Source organism: Parasteatoda tepidariorum, chromosome 2, assembly GCF_043381705.1.
Source record: "Parasteatoda tepidariorum isolate YZ-2023 chromosome 2, CAS_Ptep_4.0, whole genome shotgun sequence".
NCBI lineage: Eukaryota > Metazoa > Arthropoda > Arachnida > Araneae > Theridiidae > Parasteatoda > Parasteatoda tepidariorum.
Window position 1 is genome coordinate 48,521,720 of NC_092205.1, and position 19,881 is coordinate 48,541,600.

General features: G+C 28.6%; 1 protein-coding gene across 1 annotated transcript in view; it reads right to left on the reverse strand.

The window, feature by feature from the left end:
* LOC107454627 (guanine nucleotide exchange factor DBS) overlaps positions 1-19,881 on the reverse strand; it is a 116,455-nt gene that overhangs the window by 73,277 nt on the left and 23,297 nt on the right. The gene's annotated exons all lie outside the window — the stretch shown is intronic.

Consider the following 19,881-nt stretch of genomic DNA (forward strand, 5'->3'; position numbering starts at 1 on the left):
AATTCAATTAATTTAAAATGGAGAAATAACAAATTATTTTTGTTTAAAGAAATCATTTCCAATAAAATGAAAGAAAAGCTCTACAAATATGATGTATACTATAAAATGTTAATTAAGGGTATCCTGTCGATCACTCATTTTCATTTTTAAATCTTATAAATCAGTTTTTCTCTTTCCTGTTATTCTTTAATGATAACGAGCTAGTAAAATATAAATATTTTAAAATAAATAATATTCAAATATTTATCGTAGTAGTTTTTTCATGAATAAATTTATTTCCATTACAAAACATCTGAAATTTTCTAAAAAATAATCTATCAACTGAACAATTTGAAGAAAGTGAAAAAAACAACTTCCAGATAAAAAAAATTAAAAAAAAGCTTTATTTGTTCAAAATAAAAGAAAATTTAAGTGAGGGTATCTTTTGGTGGAGATACGAATCCTTCTTAAAGGAAAAAAAAAATTATAAATTTTGTTAATTAGAAAAAATAATTAAATGACTTTTTTTTAAACTTGTTTTCCCCAAAAAGGTACAAAGCAGATTTTTAAAAAAAAAAATTTAAATAAATAAATATATACGAATATCTTAATCGAAAATATTAAATACATTTTAATTGATAAAAATAAAAGAAAAATAGTGTTTTCCTTTCTTCAAAAGTATTAAGCTTTCTGATCCTTTATTTATATGTTTCATTGCAGAAAATGTTTAGAGCTTCTTCGAAACCAAGCACACCAAACAGATGACTGTAATTATAAAATAAATAAATTAAAAATGAACAAAAATAAGATTTTTGAAGTTTTATGAAGTTAAGCGGATCATTAAAAACAAAATGAGATTAAAGACATCGAAATCATTCTAATTTCTTCTCAAAATTGAAGCAAATATTTCGATTGAACTTACGGAGACTACGTCACATGTAATATAAACTGTCAAAAGTGAAATTAAAAACATCGAAATCATTCTAATTACATATCAAAACTTAAATGTATTTCTACAGAACATACGGAGACTACGGAGCATTTAGTATAAACTGTGAAAAAAAGAGATTAAAAACATCGAAATCATTCTAATTGCTTGTCAAAATTTATGCATATTTCTACGGAACATACGGAGACTGCGGATTAAGTATTAACAGTGAAGAGTGAAATTCAAATCTAAACATCTAAAAAACATCTAAATATTTCTAATTGCCTGTCAAAACTTAAGCATATTTCTACAGAACATACAGAGTACGGATTAATTAGTTTTAACAGTGAAGAGTGAAATTAAAAACATCTAAATATTTCTAATTGTCTGTCAAAACTTAAGCATATTTCTACAGAACATACAGAGTGCGGATTAATTAGTTTTAACAGTGAAGATTGAAATTAAAAACACCTAAATATTTCTAATTGCCTGTCAAAACTTAAGCATATTTCTACAGAACATGCAGAGTGCGGATTATTTAGTTTCAACAGTGAAGAGTGAAATTAAAAACATCTAAATATTTCTAATTGCCTGTCAAAACTTAAGCATATTTCTACGGAACATACGGAGACTACGGATTATTTAGTTTCAACAGTGAAGAGTGAAATTAAAAACACCTAAATATTTCTAATTGCCTGTCAAAACTTAAGCATATTTCTACAGGACATACGGAGACTACGGATTAGTATTTAGTTTTAACAGTGAAGAGTGAGACTAAAAACATCGAAATCATTCTAATTGCCTCAAAGCAGCAGCGATTTTGAAATTGACCCAAGAAGAAAGAAGAAATAATAATTTTGAATTAATTTGCCTCACCGTGTATTTTTCGGGAATGGTTTTCTTAACTTAATAAAAAAACATATTTTTTTTTTTTTTTTTTTTTTTTTTTTTGGTGAGGGATATATATACCTCGAAAATATAATATTTTTTAGTCTAATTCATGACTTTTTCTTGACCTTACACAAGTTCCATTCATTTTATATTACCTCCTTAAATAAAAAAAAATTTGATAAAGTTGCCCTACCTTTTTTATTCTCTTATTTTTATTTCTTATGCGTATGTAAATTGAGATGAAATTACTATTTCACGGTTACTATTATTTTCTATTCATTCGTATGAAAAACTGCTTTTTTCCAAGTTTTTTCAAGTATGGTATTAGTGTTTGAAATTTAATACTATTAAAAAAAAGAAAGATAAAGAAAGTTAGAGTTCAAATACCTAAAAAGAAAGAAAAAATGGCAAAAACTATTATTTTTATTTCAACTCTACGAGTAACAAAAGATTTTATCATTTCAAAAACATTCTGAAAAATAAACATGTTAAAATGATAAAATGATTTTAAATTATACGTTTGGGAAGAAAAACAGTATATTCTCATTTTATATTTTCGAAAAAAAGGTAAGGGAGGGCCATTTTTTTTGATCAGCAAGCACTGAATCCCCCCTCTCGGACTTCTAAAATACGATCCTAAAATCGTTATTAGAAACAGCTCATGTTTTTTTCCTTTTTCCTTTTTTTTAAAATGTGTGTGTGGTCGTATTGTAAACTATACTAAATCAAGCGAAAGTCTAAAAGTAAACGAAATTCAAAAAAATATGAAATTGGAAAAAAGAAAAAAAAATGAAATTGGTAGCTATTTTAATTTGAATTTTTCCCCTCTCCTTTTTTTAAGAAAGAAAAAAAAAGAAACACAAAAGGATCAATTGAATTGGATTGAAATTAAGTGTTCCACATTGATATCATATCAGAAATAATTTTTTTCAACTTTTCAATTACTGAAATAATTGTATTTTCATTTTCTAAATCTTTTCTTCTTTTCAATGACAATTTAAATATTGGACTTCATTTTATGTATAGAGAGTAAAATTAAAAACGGAACAACTCAATAAGATATGATCTAATAATAAGTTCCATTTGAGTTTTGTACTACTCGATTGTAAAAAGAAGATATTCAAATTTAAGAAAGAAAATAAACTAAATTAAAATTAAAAATTGAAGAAAAAAAAGTAATAATTTTTCTGGGGCTGTATAAGTGTTATAAGCAAATGTATCAAAACATTTCTATTTATTACAAACAAAATTTTAAAACAGGAGAAATATTCTACTTTCATTACATGTTTAGGAGTTTGTACTTAAGAAAATTTAGTTCACCCTTTTTATAGTTCGTAAATTATGCTGATATCAATATATATTCAACATATTGGGAGTACAAATTAGTTCGGTCAGTTTTTTTGCGGACAAAAATTAATTTATTTCAGAATGAAATGAATGAACAGATAAATTAAAGTATTGTCCATCCCTGGCTACTACTTTTTCCCACCTCTCAGGCAATTTTCGAATTCCATGTAGAAAAAATGTCTCGTCTTTTGAGGCAATTCAAGTTAGAAGCCAATTTTCGATTTCTGCGAAAGAAGTGATCCGGTGACCTGCCAAATCGTGCTGCATCCGCCGAAACAACCAGTAATTAGAAGGAGCAATGTCCGGCGAATACGGTGGGTGCGGTAAAATATCCCACTTGAGCGTTTCCAAACAATTTTTTACGACTTTTGCGACATAAGGCCGACCGTTATCATGCAGAAGAATAACTTTGTCATGCCTTTGCTCGCATTCCGGCCGTTTTTCTCGTAATGCACAGCTCAAACGAATCAATTGTAGCCTATACCGACCACCCGTAATGGAATCGCTAGGTTGTAACAGCTCATAGTATACCATTCACATAGTGACACCATTCACCTTTCTTGATACGTCGAAACCATTCCCTACATGATTTATTAGTTGGAGCATTGTCACCATAAACTTCTACAAGCATTGGATGCGCTTCAGCTGCACTTTTCTTCCAACTAAAGCAGAAACTTAAAACCTCCCGCAAATGCTGCTTAGTTACCACAAAATTTGATATATTCAACAAAGTAAAAGACAGGGTTTTTGTATGAAACTCAAAGCGATATAAACTGAATATTATTGACAGATGTTTAACCTCTCTGAAACCACCGAAACCAGCTGTCACTATGAAACATTCATAACAGCCAGAGCCATCTTTTGAAAACGGACCGAACTAATTTGTACTCCCAATAAATTGCTGTAAATTGACTTAAACGTTAAAAAAAAGTAATTAGGATTTAGGAATCATCGTTTGTAAAGCTGATTGACCATCAGAAAATTTCTTCTTTCCACATTTCTCTCTATGTAAAAATACCATAAAAAATTGCCGATATTTCAACTGCGTAATTTTACTTTATATTTTGTTTACCTGCGTATAAGTTAAACTTTACAGTAAAATCTACAAGATGGTGTACAGACAAAATTTGCAAGAATTACGATGAAAAAAAAGATAAAGATAAAAAACATCAACATTTGATAAATTGTTTCAAAATTAGTAACTGTTAAACTCACATTAAAAAAATACCTCGAGAACCGATCTGCAGCACAGAAAAATGCAAATTCAGAATTGGCTCAAAGCGCGTTAAAACAGCCATATTTTTGGATGATTTTGATCTCAAGCTTTTCCACTTAGTTCAAAAGCTATTGTACTTTCAAAATTTTTTTTTCTGCGTATTTTTTCCCATTTTTTTTACATTAAACTACGATTATATGTCCTTTGTTGTAAAGATATAAAAAGAAATTATTTCCCTATCGATATTTTTATTTCGTAAGCTTGACTTTTTTGAAGTTGAAGCCAAATGAAAATAAATAATAATGGAGAGCCATAATATCGTCGAAGTTCACCATAATTGCTATTTTTCAAATAATTTCGCTAAATATACTAGAAAAATGTTTTTTAATAGTTATTATCATTCAAATCCCAACTCAAATAATTGAGGTGGAAGGAGCAGGAAGTGAACGAATTCTTTATAAATTCTACGAGTATTTACTTTAAATTTGCCTGAAGAAACCACCGAAGCTAGAAAAAATAATTTGTCGTGATATTTGAATTAAAGGTTATAGTACCGTCATTGTTAGATGATCTTAAGTTTTCTTCTGTCTTACCTCTATGTTTCCTAAACTTGTTAATTTCACTCAAGAAGTACTACTCAAAGACGATTCTTTGTCAGGCGATGTTTTTTGTGTTGAATTATTCAAAATTACAAAAATAAGGAAGTGAACGTTATTGCGGCATGGGTAACAGTAAAATAAAACATACAAAATGGAATACATTTTGCTTTTCAATCTAAATTCTGTTTCATAACGGGATACAACAATAACTGCGAAGCAATGGAGTTTGGTAACGATCGCAACGCTCGAATACGCCCTCTAGAGGGGTGAATATTTTCAGGCTACTATTTATTAAGTTTTCATTTAGATCTCTCCAATGATCAGAATCATTGGTAAAGTAGGATGCTTTTTTTTCCAGCAGCAAATAAGAAGCAAAATTTCCCAAACGAAAAGGCAGAAGAACTTGAAAAGACGACCCAGAACATTGGTGAATCATTCTGAAACATTTGAAGAACAGTTTCTCAATAATTTTTTTTTCCTTTCTGTTATCAACAAACTTGCAACCAATAACTTCCGATTTCGTGATCGCATACTGTTACAGTTGTGTATATTACGGTAAAATGCTTTTTTTTCTTTTTTTTTCTCCAATTCATTATGAATTAAAGTGAATTAGTTATTTAAGTCCACATTGCTTTCTTCAACCAATGAATAAATGTGATTTCAGAATGAGCAGAACTATAATAGTTATAGAATATTCTTCTTCTTTATAGAATAGTATATATTTCTGAATCTATATAATTCGGAAAACAACAATAAAAAATCATCCGAACTGCTTGAAATAGTATCATTTGTGTTGATTATTAATAAATTTTAATAGTTTTATTGTTACGTATTTTTTAATTTTAAATGATTGTGTTTTTAAGTTGGAATTTATATTAATACATAAAATTCATATACGTACTCAAATACATATTGAAATTCATATCGAGGTCTTGAAATTATAGAATTTCATTGAGTGGTATTGCCTCATAGAGTAATGAAGGAATAATCTATGGATATATTATTTGAGTACAAACTTTTCAAACAAAGAACATTTCATTTTAGAATTCTCCGGATTTGTAAAGCAGGTAAGTGTTATAATTTTTATTATAAAAGATTTCCTTGTAAAATCTTTTTTTCTAATTTGATGATAGTTCTCTACAAAATGATTTTCTACGTCTGCTTAAGAACTTTAGGACTTAAAAAAACAAACAATATGTAAATGTTTTATTTCAATGTGAGGAATTTTTAGAATCACTTTTTTTTATCGTAAGCATTCTTTATTTAACGTTTCTTTTTTTTTGTTTATAAATAATGATTTTTTTTATTGAAACTTTCAAAGTTTTTTGATAAATATTGTTGTCAAAAAATTTTTTTTGCAAAATTAAACGATATAACATTATGTGTTTCTGTATACTTTTTGCTTATTTTAATGTTTGAAGTAATATGATTCAGAAAAATATGGAATATTAAGTTTAAATAGACGTTTCATATAAGATTATTAAAATTAATATAGCGATTTCGCAGGCATTAGGTTTTAACTCTAATAAGAAGCAGCTAAGATACATATTTTTTTTCTGTTTATTTACAAATAATTTTCTGCCGTATTTTGTATGTTCCTTTTCTAAAAAAAAGGGATTCCACTTTGTATTCACTTGTATAAGAAATAATATGAAACATTTTTCTTTTTTAAATTTAATAAGCCACAATAAAGAAGGAACGTTACCATGCTACACTGAGGAAATCTCCAGTGCAACTGTGATTCTGTTGTTCTGCAAACAGTCATTCGTCTCAAATAACACAGTGGTTGACAGATCATTCGTTAGAATTCACTTGACGGGCTAAGAGTGGGAAGTTTTCCTTCACATGTTACGCAAATGCTGGTTGGTTCCATCAAAAAGTCCGTTTCTAAGGCTAGTTTGTCTCAACCCTTGAACCCTTGTCTACAGGGTTAGGTTCAAAATTGCAAGGCTATGATGTTAAAATTGATAGTCTTTAACTCAGAATTGGGTTGACTTTACAACCCCGAATATAAAATAAATTCAAAAAAATTATTTAGATAAGTAAATAAATACACATAAAAACAACTTTCAAAGGTGCTAATTTGGTGACCTTTTTTTACTTTTGCCTGACATAATCAAGGAGTGAGCAATAATTTTTAAAGACTGTGAGATTAACTGCCAGTGAATTTCGTTTATAAGCATTTAGAGTTACACGCTAGCTAAATTCCACCGATGTTGTTTAAAAAAATTTATAAAGTAAGGGGAGATTCTTTACCAATTTTTTATGTTAATCCTTTGAGTAAAATTAGTTTTTTTTTTATTTACTTCTATTGAACTGGCTAATTTTTGAACGATATTTACGATCAAAAATTCCTTCTGCTCCCACTGTTCAAATTTCTGGATCACAAACAACACCCTCATCTTTTTATTATTGTAGATTTATAACAGAAATCAAAATAGTTATACTCATCATTCCAGTGTGGGGTTTACTATAGAATCACAAATTCTCATTATATATTTTGAATTCACATTCTTTAAAAATCAGTAAAGCATTCATTTAAGATCGGAAGTGTATCTCTTTTTTAAGAAACTGAGAAGCTAAAAGAATGCCAATTTATATTTTATTTAAATAGTTTAAATATATCTCTGGTTCAAAACTAAAACGACACTTCTGCACTCACTTCTCATTCAAATAACATGAGAAGTGAGTGCAGAAGTGTCGTTTTAGTTTTGAACCAGCGATATATCAACTATTTTTTTATTTAATTATTTTATATCAATTATAGACTATAATCGAAATTAATGTAATTTTTTTTTTCAGGTTGCTTTATTTAATGTTTATTTAAAACTATTTTGGTGAAAAGGGGCGATAGTACTTTTCAGTATAAATTATACTTTTCATCTTTTTCTATGTCAATTTTTATATGATGAACTACTATGTAGATCAGAGTATACCAACTTTAGTGTCCGAGGACGATGATGGAATATACCCATCAAATGGCAGACCTGCGAGCCCTATTTTATGCAAATTATCAAACCTAGGATATTTTTTTTTGGGGGGGGGTTACGACCTTGATCAAAACTGCCCAGTTTTATCAAGTTAAGCAAAACAAATATTGAATAGTGAATCAAATAAGAAGTGCATTTTAAGAGTTAACACTTTTAATCGTCTTTAAAAAACAACTCTAAACAGAAATAATTTGCGTTGAAAGGAAGTAATCAGATATTTAACATTTAAATGAAATATTAAATTTAACCCTACAAAATGGGGAAAGGAATTTACATAAGAGCTTACAAGATGTTCAGTAAATAATGTACAGCCAGCAAAAAAAAGATATCACTATGAATAACTTTCGTTCTAATGATCGTATTTTCACGTACTAAATGCCAATCTTAATGGCTTCTGGGGGTGATCACAAATATATTAATTGTTTAGTACTAACTACTAATTAAGTTACGAAATCGAGCACAAAAATGTATTTTCTCTGAATAAACATATATATTTATATACATATTTGGATTCTTAATCTTCAAAATATAGGGAGTAGCCGCAATCTGGGAAATGTGGCCCCCATAGTTTGGTCAGGAGAGTGATTTAAAATTTGGACCCCTTAATGTTAATTTTACTTTTTACGTTTTCAGTCATATTTTAAAAACTAATGAAGCAATTCAAAAAATAATTGCACCCACTCATAAAACTCATTTACCCAAAGATAATTTCATGCAAAAAATAACTTTCAATATTCATTTATTATATTTTATTATTTAATTAAATTGAGGATGAAAAAATTTTGAATTATAAAGTATGAATTTTTTTATGCCATATTAATCTACATATTTTTCAATTGAAAAACTTAAAGTCTCAACTGTTTTTATTTAGTAGAAGCTGAGAAAAATTAAAATTAATTACTTTTAAAAAATAATTTGGCGACTATGAAGAAATATTTAAATGGAGCGATTAATATTAAAATGTCATTAATTTACGATGAACTTGACTTCGCGAGCGTAGAGTAAAATTTCAGTCATATTTTTTTCGCTAATAACCGATTCGCGATCGCAACGCTCGAGTACGCCGTCTAGCGGGAGCCTGTAAATATCGGACATTAACTTAATACAATCACATTTTCTGCCATCAAAGTCATTGACTGAATCAGACGCCATTTTTTAGCAGCAAATAAGAAACAAAATTTCCCTAAGGAAAAGGCCGAAGAACTTGAAAAAAATCTCCAGAATATTAGTAAATCTTTCAGGAACAGAACACGCCAAACATTTGAAGAAAAATTCCTCAATAATTTTTAATTTCTATTATCAACAAACTTGCAACTGATGACTTCCGATTTCGGATACTGTTACAGATGTGTGTATTAAGGTAAAATGCATTTCTTCTGTCTTCAATTCATTACGAATTAAAGTGAAGTCAACATTGCTTTCGTCATTCCAGTGAATAAATATGAATTCAGAACATACAGAATTGTAATAGTTATAGCATATTCTTCTTCGTTATAGAATAGTATATATTTCTGTATCCATATAATTCGGAAAACAACAATAAAAAATTATCCAAGTTACTTGAAATAGTGCCATTTGTGCTGATTCTTAATTAATTTAAATCGTTTTCTTGGTAAGTTTTTTTTAATTTTGAAAGAATAAGTTCAACTAGAATTCAGCTATTCTGTTTTTAGCTACATATTCAAATTCATATCAATTATAAAATTTTGCTGTGTAGTATGTTATCTAAAAGTAATGAAGGTATAAACTATGTATCTATTATTTGAGAATAAAGTTTTCAAACAAGGAACTTATCATTTTGGAATTCTCCGGGAATCATAAATCAGGTAAGTGCAATGATTTTTACAATAAAAAATTTGCTTGTAAATATTTTTTTTTCATTTGATGATGGTTCTCTACAGAATGGTTTTTTACGTCTGATTAAGAACTATAAGAATAATAAAAAAAGAAACAATATGAAAGTTTTTATTTCAATGTAAAGAATTCTTAAAATCTTTTTTTTATCCTAAGAATTCTTTATTTTCCGTTTTTTAGTTTATAATTTTTTGATAAAAATTGTTCTCAAAATACTTTTTTTGAAAAATTAAATGGTATAACATTATGTGTTTATGTATACTTCTTGTATATTCCAATGTTTGAAGTAATATGATTCAGAAAAGTATGGAATAAAAATTCGGTACTTACGTATTAACGCCACCGCCGCTACAGATTTGGCGGTTTTTAAGTGCCGCCAATCTACACTTAAAATTTTTGCGACAATTCATAAAATAAAACACTTTATTTAAAATCAAAATAGTTAATCGGATTTCGGTGGAAAATGAGCCGATATAGAGTTTAGCATAGATTCAAAACAATCATATCGCCATATGAACTCTGATGAATAAGATTCCAAATGAAATAACATTTCCAAAACGTACGTTTACCAAGATAAAGTTTTATGTTGTGGGAATTGGTACATTTTCGTTTTTTCGGTAAAATATTTCCCTCCTGAAAAAATAAAATTGCATCTTGTTTTGTTTTTGGCAAATCCCAAAGACGAATATTCGTAGCACTAAAAATGGCGACAAAAAAGAATTGTCTTTTTTTTTTGTTTTTGTTTCGTCAGCATTCTTTATTTTACGTTTCTTAGTTTCTAAATAATGATTTTTATTGAAACTTGAAATTTTTTGATAAAAATTGTTGTCAAAAAACTTTGTTTACAAAATTAAATTTCATAAAATTATGAGGCTTATGTATACTTTTTGTTCATTTTAATTTTTGAACTAATATGATTCTTAAAACTATAGAATGTAAAGTTTAAATGGGCCTTTCATGTTATATCATTAAATTTAGTAATACTATTTCTCGGGCATTAGGTTTTAACTCTTATAAGAATATACATATTTTTTTCTGTTAATGTACAAATATTTTTCCGATGTGTTTTGGATATTCCTTCTCTAATAAAAAGAGATACCATTTTGTTTTCGGTTGTACAAGAAAGAAGATCAAGCATTTTTCTTTTTTAAATTTAATAAGCCACATTAAAGAAGGAACGTTGCAATGCTACACGCTACATTAACGACGTCTCCAGAGTAACTGAATGACGGTTCATATGGAAATCGCAGGTAAGCGTCTCATACAACAACGCCCCCTATAGTTCGTTGCGATCGCAAATTGCAAACCTTTTTATTTTTATTTTTTTTAACTATAAAATACGATTTTTCTTTTTTAGACGTCTAGTAATTTATCTGCAATTTAGTACAGAAATTTGAATAAAACATTTTATTGAATGAAAGACATTTTGATAATGAAAGAAAAAATGCGTAGCTAGAAGGTTAACACACTTTTTACAGAAATTGTGTAAACCAATTTTTCCTATATTTCGTCATAAGAGGATATGAATTTCCCATTACTCCAAGGAACCTACTCAATAATTTCGTTACTTCCGGAATAAAATCTGTTTGATCGAAACACATTATTCCTTCAAAATTTAAACGAGAAAAAAATTAACTTTTTTATTTATCTAAGCTTATTCCATTTATTTAATGATAGCGGTATCAAGGTTAAGGATATGCGATGAAAGCCCTGTTTACTATTATACTATAAATGCATTAAATCATATAGCTTGAATAATTTATTTTAAGCAAATAAGGGTGTAAAAATAATCTCTATCAAAATACTTCTAAAGAATATACCCTAAAATATATGTAGAGTAAACTTTGGAATCAATGGATAAAAAATACATTTTTAAACAACGTAGTAGTACGAAGCGAGTAGAACGAAAACGCTAACTTGTTAGAAATAGCTGTCCTTGTAACTATTTAATTTCGATTCCTGGTGCTAGGGGACATTCCATTTTCACATTCGACTTCAGAAATTTCAATTGTAAACTAAATTTTTTTATGTCCTTAAAAAATATTAATGCTTGCAGCAACAAAAAAACAACAACATTGCAATGCATTGATTTTCTTAGAAATTAGTGAGTTATTATTTTTTCAATCTAAGAACCTATGCCTACATCTTACGAAAAACTTATTTTAATATCGAGTGAAATAATTTAATATGCTGTGTTACTAAATGGATAATCCCAAGAAACTGAATCGAAAATATAAAAACTTCTTTGATTTAAAAAATATTATCTGATAATAAAAAAAGACATGTTTTGAGCGTCTAATAATTAAAGTCACAAGTTCTTCACGCATGACAAAGTTTTGAGAATGGGCGCTTATATTTAAAGGCTCGAAACATGTAGACTTTTACTTCCCTCTTCATATTTTTTGAAGACAGTTGAGTTTTTATCATCAATTATACTGTTTTACATTTGGGTCTTGATCATTATTTTGATAAGGATTTTACGCTCGTTAAAGTAAACATATGCATTTTGATATTTTAACAGGATTTATATGTTCTTTAAAAACGTAAGAGAACCGTAGCATCAATATTGTAAAAGTTATCCTTAACTTTAAAATTAAAATTGTGAGACCAGATATTTTGAGTTAATGAAATTGAATATTTTATCTTTTAAATTTTTGTGCCCCCATTTCAGTATCTTACGAGCTCTGTTTAAAAAAAAAAAGGAGTATCGTATCAGGTATTTGTACCTATTACCTAGAAACTTCGAGATATTTTCTATTAATTATTAATTAAACCTCTCCGAACAATCACAGAATATTATTTCAATTTTTTTTACAGCCAGAGCTTGGTTGCTTAACAACCGAGTAAAATAAAGAATTCTTCTGTTGAATTAGTCTATAGGTTATCTTAAAATATTTTTTAAAATTTTATTTTTACTAATTTTTGATTTTGAAATCTTATGAATGGGAAAGCAAATCCTTTTCCATATTATTAATTTACTGACATAAGTTACCGAGTAAAAGAGAAGTGCTTTTCCTTTTTACATAACTGAGTAACGTACAACATCCAAGAAAAATACAGCGACGAATACTAATGCACAACAAATATTCATACTCGCTATCCGAATATCTCAAATATTTACTTTTCATTGGTTAAATTATATTAAAAAAAATATTGAGCAGAATAATCATTTCCAAAATATTCAGGTTGTTTTATTTGTTTTATCTGCTTCATTTTAATGACTGCATATACTGAGCAAATAACTAAAACAGTAAATAAATAAAATAATAAAAAAATAAAATATGTAGCAGTTTTCTGCCTCAGTAGACAATAATTTCAATACTTTTTTTGTTTTGAGTTCGGTTAGATTTCCGAAATCTTCCTTCTAGATTTAAGAAAGCAATGAAATGATTAGATTGGTTTCTTTCTATGAAACTAAACATAAATAATTTTGCTTCGTTCCTTTTTAGTTCGTAATAAAAATTTAGAAAAATATTTCATGAAAGCAAGTAACTAAACATTTTCAATAAGTTCAGAAAACAACAAAAGGAGGATATCAATGAGAACAGCATGTAACGAAAAGTCCATTACTACGGCAAATTTCTAAATCATAGTTGGAATACTAATATTAAGGATATCAAAATTGCATGTTAGTTTTTTTTTTATAACCGTCGCTGAACAGCCGACCCAATTCTATGGGCTTACGACTACTAATGTTCAACTCCGTAGCCTTGTAATTTTGAACCCAATCCAGAAGACAAGGGAACTCCTGGATCGAGTATTGGGAGAAATTTGCTCCCCTCAGCTAACCCTCATTTGCACTATACGGAGAGGAAGACCACGAGGACCTCCCTCGGTCCTGACGGCAAGGGGCTCTAACCCATGATCCGTCTACCACTGAGGATATTTCACGTCAGCACTATGGTCGGTGCAAGCCGGATGCGGAATTCGTACCGACTGGGATTCGATACCGAAGTTTTAGTTTGAAAAAATTACTTGACTTTCTCTGTTGCGGCAATTTTTTTCCTACTTATTTTAGGGAAGTGCATTTTCCCACTATTTAAGAGAGCAATATTTTACAAAAAAAGTGAAATGTAAGTTAAATTTATTTCTGGTATCAACATAGAAAGTTGGAAAACGAACTTGTATGGGCAACCGTCGATCAGTTTTTTCCGCCTTACAAAAAAAAAAAAAAAAAACATGCAATTTTTGAGAATCCTGCGGTACATTAAAAAAAAATGTGCCCTTTGTCGACTGCACATTTACCATTGCCCTTTCTTTCCCTTCTTGATAACTTTCGATTTAAATCCACATTAAAAGAAATCAACGACATCAAAAACTTTTGCACCTTTATTGTTATTTTAACATTAAATGCGTGCATTTGTTTACCGTGAAAAATTCTTTCTCTGATCATTAATTTTCGCTATAATTACTTTATCTGTTATTGTTAATTGTCGCACTTATTGCAAAACATAACAGTATAACTGTATTACACTAAAATTTTGAATTTATTTAGGTTAGACTTTGAACTCATAAAATTGAAACAAATAAATAAAAAACTTTTTTTTTTTTTTAAAAAAATCTGAGTTTGATGGATTTTTTTGGGAAATCATAGTTTTACTACTTTTTTTTATGAAGGATTGTCATCTCATATAAGTCAAATTACCTTGTTCATTGGATATTTCTTAATTCTTGTATGGATTGACTTAATCCAATGTACAGACCAGAGTATAGAATAAATCAAAATTCTGAAATAAGTCCTATATTAATGTTTAAAATTAGTAAATAATAGAAATTAATTTTTCTAAAATGATAAAAAATAAAATGGCGGCTGTGCAGCTCTTCTAGAGGAGAATCTCAGGCGGGGTGGAATTCAATGTCATTAGGTATTTTCAAAATAAATAAATAAATAAAAGGGGCATATTTTTATTATCTTCCTCAGACATGTATTTCTAGTGAAATATCTTCATTTAAAGCAATTTATAACACGATTTTGCATCTTAGAAGAAAAGAAAAAACGAAATTTAAAAATTCTTAAATTCGCGATCGCAACGAACTATAGGGGGCGTTGTTGTATGAGACGCATACCTGCGATTTCTATATGAACCGTCATTCAGTTACTCTGGAGACGTCGTTAATGTAGCGTGTAGCATTGCAACGTTCCTTCTTTAATGTGGCTTATTAAATTTAAAAAAGAAAAATGCTTGATCTTCTTTCTTGTACAACCGAAAACAAAATGGTATCTCTTTTTATTAGAGAAGGAATATCCAAAACACATCGGAAAAATATTTGTACATTAACAGAAAAAAATATGTATATTCTTATAAGAGTTAAAACCTAATGCCCGAGAAATAGTATTACTAAATTTAATGATATAACATGAAAGGCCCATTTAAACTTTACATTCTATAGTTTTAAGAATCATATTAGTTCAAAAATTAAAATGAACAAAAAGTATACATAAGCCTCATAATTTTATGAAATTTAATTTTGTAAACAACGTTTTTTGACAACAATTTTTATCAAAAAATTTCAAGTTTCAATAAAAATCATTATTTAGAAACTAAGAAACGTAAAATAAAGAATGCTGACGAAACAAAAACAAAAAAAAAAAAAAATTCTTTTTTGTCGCCATTTTTAGTGCTACGAATATTCGTCTTTGGGATTTGCCAAAAACAAAACAAGATGCAATTTTATTTTTTCAGGAGGGAAATATTTTACCGAAAAAACGAAAATGTACCAATTCCCACAACATAAAACTTTATCTTGGCAAACGTACGTTTTGGAAATGTTATTTCATTTGGAATCTTATTCATCAGAGTTCATATGGCGATATGATTGTTTTGAATCTATGCTAAACTCTATATCGGCTCATTTTCCACCGAAATCCAATTAACTATTTTGATTTTAAATAAAGTGTTTTATTTTATGAACTGTCGCAAAAATTTTAAGTGTAGATTGGCGGCACTTAAAAACCGCCAAATCTGTAGCGGCGGTGGCGTTAATACGTCGTAAGTACCGAATTTTTATTCCATACTTTTCTGAATCATATTATTTCAAACATTGGAATATACAAGAAGTATACATAAACACATAATGTTATACCATTTAATTTTTCAAAAGTATTTTGAGAACAATTTTTATCAAAAAATTATAAACTAAAAAACGGAAAATAAAGAATTCTTAGGATAAAAAAAACGATTTTAAGAATTATTAACATTGAAATAAAAACTTTCATATTGTTTCTTTTTTTATTATTCTTATAGTTCTTAATCAGACGTAAAAAACCATTCTGTAGAGAACCATCATCAAATGAAAAAAAAATATTTACAAGCAAATTTTTTATTGTAAAAATCATTGCACTTACCTGATTTATGATTCCCGGAGAATTCCAAAATGATAAGTTCCTTGTTTGAAAACTTTATTCTCAAATAATAGATACATAGTTTATACCTTCATTACTTTTAGATAACATACTACACAGCAAAATTTTATAATTGATATGAATTTGAATATGTAGCTAAAAACAGAATAGCTGAATTCTAGTTGAACTTATTCTTTCAAAATTAAAAAAAACTTACCAAGAAAACGATTTAAATTAATTAAGAATCAGCACAAATGGCACTATTTCAAGTAACTTGGATAATTTTTTATTGTTGTTTTCCGAATTATATGGATACAGAAATATATACTATTCTATAACGAAGAAGAATATGCTATAACTATTACAATTCTGTATGTTCTGAATTCATATTTATTCACTGGAATGACGAAAGCAATGTTGACTTCACTTTAATTCGTAATGAATTGAAGACAGAAGAAATGCATTTTACCTTAATACACACATCTGTAACAGTATCCGAAATCGGAAGTCATCAGTTGCAAGTTTGTTGATAATAGAAATTAAAAATTATTGAGGAATTTTTCTTCAAATGTTTGGCGTGTTCTGTTCCTGAAAGATTTACTAATATTCTGGAGATTTTTTTCAAGTTCTTCGGCCTTTTCCTTAGGGAAATTTTGTTTCTTATTTGCTGCTAAAAAATGGCGTCTGATTCAGTCAATGACTTTGATGGAACTAAATGAAAACGTGATAAATTAATGTCCGATATTTACAGGATCCCGCTAGACGGCGTACTCGAGCGTTGCGATCGCGAATGATCTGGCAGTTTAAATCAACTATTTAACTGAAATCGTTTGGCAAAATATAAATCTTAAGTTTTTATGACTGGTGCTAAAAAAAGACTTAAAAGCGTTTAAATAAGTGTATTAAAATTATGAAAGCATAATAGACTTTTTTTTTTTACTTTGTAACGCAGGTTTACTCTTAGAATTTATCAGCAAAAAATCTATAATATGGTCTTTGTTTAATTTAAAATTCTCGAGAGCAGACATTTTAAAATTTTTTTATTAGAATGAAGCAAACGTGCGAAAAAGTTTTTTGAGAACATTCTTTCAGTGGTAGTTTTTTTTAGAAACTAATGCTTGATTGTGAAAACGCGTCGGTAAAAACTTCACTCTTATAGCTGTTGCACCGCCTCGTATTTCAATTGCGACGAGATATTATTGTCACGATGAATCTACGAATTTATTTACAAGAAAAGTATTTTTATATCCACCTGTCATACGGCCCCTATTTAATGGAAAAGTTATGGCTAAATGACCCTTTCTTTTTTGTTCTCCCTTCAGTAAACTACAACAAAACAACATAACAATTTGTTGTAATTTTTTTGACGAGCTATAGGTTGACAATAAGTTGTTTTTCGACACATTCGAATGCTTTCACAGTATTTTTATACTTGTTTAAGTATTAAAGAAACATAAAAGGAAACTTAAGTACGTAGAATAATATTGATATTCTAATATTACTCAGCGAACAACTTAATAATAAAAAGCATAGTATTTTTTTTCTTTCCTGTGATTTCATTGTTCCGCGAATATGATGATGTATTACTAGTTTTATTCAAAACGATAAACAAAAAATATTTTGTGTTTATATTAAGCAAATTTCTTTTTTCGTTTTGGAACGATATTTTGCTGAATCAATTACTACAATAATTACAACTGTCGAGTTTTTTTAAACTTTTCTTCTACAAACTGATTATTCTAAAAATTCATGAGATTAATGTGTACCATTAAAAAGTAGGATAGACTAAGGCCAGTTGTCGCAGGGGTCAAAGACACCGTATAAGTTGTGTAAATTCGAAAGTTATAGAGTACTTGTTATGCACAGGGTGATCCGAAATCCACGAAAGCAATAATGTTGATAGAAAACACAGGTTTTTAATTAAAATTTGCGAATTTTTAGAGACTTAGAAAGTTTACAAAATTGGGCAATTAATGGAATAACAAATTGTGTATATGGTCTATGTGGTATTTCTGGATTGTAACACTCTCTTTTGTCGTAATTTTCAATGATTATTTTGCCTACATTTGAATTTAACTTATACAGCACAAAATATCTTTTTTTCAAGATCTGGCTACTTACGAGCTCGTTGGTCTAAACCAGTGTTTCCCAACCTTTTTTGTGCCATGCCTAACCTAAGCCTTTCTAAAATTCTTATGCCCCCCCTATGTAGCATATACATAATTTTTAATACTAAGAAATTGAATTGTTCACTTAAGAAATTTAAATGATAGGTTTTAGGAAGAAATCACTTGGAAATTTTTAACGAAACACAGTAAGTAAATTTTCAAAGCATATAATGAAAAACTAAAATTCAAATTCGAACTAATTTTAATAAAGATTTTTCGATAATAATTTAATTTAGTGAGATCCTTGCGCTTGATGCTTGAGGCACAGAGATTTTATGTTAGGTTCCAATTTGGTCAGCTTCAGTCTCAAGTCTCTCCATCGTGTTATATATACAGACGATTTCTTTTTTTTTTACCAGTAAATAATTTGCAGTACTAAATCTACGTTCAGCTAAATATGAAGATGGAAACGGTAATAATAGTTTTCTCGCCCATTTGGTTGAATTTGGGTAGTTGATTTTTGTTTCCTCACAAAGCCATGCCATCACTCCTTTAATATTAAATAAAGTTTTAACTGACTCATCATTTTGCATTTCTGCGAGTTCTTCTTGATAATGCATATTTGATATATCAGACAAATCCACCAGCATCGGCTGCATCATCCATGTTGGAAAATCAGTTTATTTTAAATCAGAAAATCTTTCTTTCAAATCAGCCGATAGAATTTTCAGATGATCGACAATAACAAGTAAAGCGGTATCATTTACTTCACATTTTTGGAGCCAATGATACTGTTCAAAGTTTTTGTTGTTAATATATTTCGGACGTAACTCAATAAGGGCAATGAAATCAAATATCTTCGCTTTTGCATCAACAAGAGTTTTATTTGTTCCTTGAAGTTGCTTAGTTAATATATTTAGTTTTTCAACGATATCGGCTAAATAACTCACAAATGCTTTACCATCCACTGTTAACAGATACTACATTTCAGGTTTGCTGCTTAAAAAATCACTACGAGTATCAAACAGTTCCATAAATCTTTTCAAGGAGTTCCCTTTAGAGAGCCATCTTACTTCAGTGTAAAGTTTTTAGGCTACCAAGTTTTCCCTATTAATAACACAATGCACAATAATTATTTCTGGATTCTCATCTTTTATCAATTTTAAGCAACCATTTTTCTTGCCCTTCATATTAGGAGCATCATCTGCAGCACAAGATGTTATATTTTTCATTGGTATATTATTGACATCTAAGTAGTTTTTTTAGCTTATTATATTTTTGGAGGTAGTGGTGCTTTCTTATCTTTTACAAGACAACATTTCTTCAGAAAAATGTCCTTTTTCAATATATCTTACGAAAATTATCAATTCTACCACACTGTCTATCAAAGTTTATTTATTCATTTGCTCTGAGAATTTTATTGTTCTCAGCTTTTCAACAAGTTTTTTTCAATATCTTCACTCATGTCGTCTGTTCTTCTGCTAACAGTATTGTTACTGAGTGGCACAGCTCTTACATCTTCGTCATCTTTTTCAAGAACCGTTTTAAGAAATGCTGATATTTACGGTTTTGTTAAATTCTCTCCTATAGTTATGATTTTTCCAGATTTAGTGAAGAGTAAAGAAA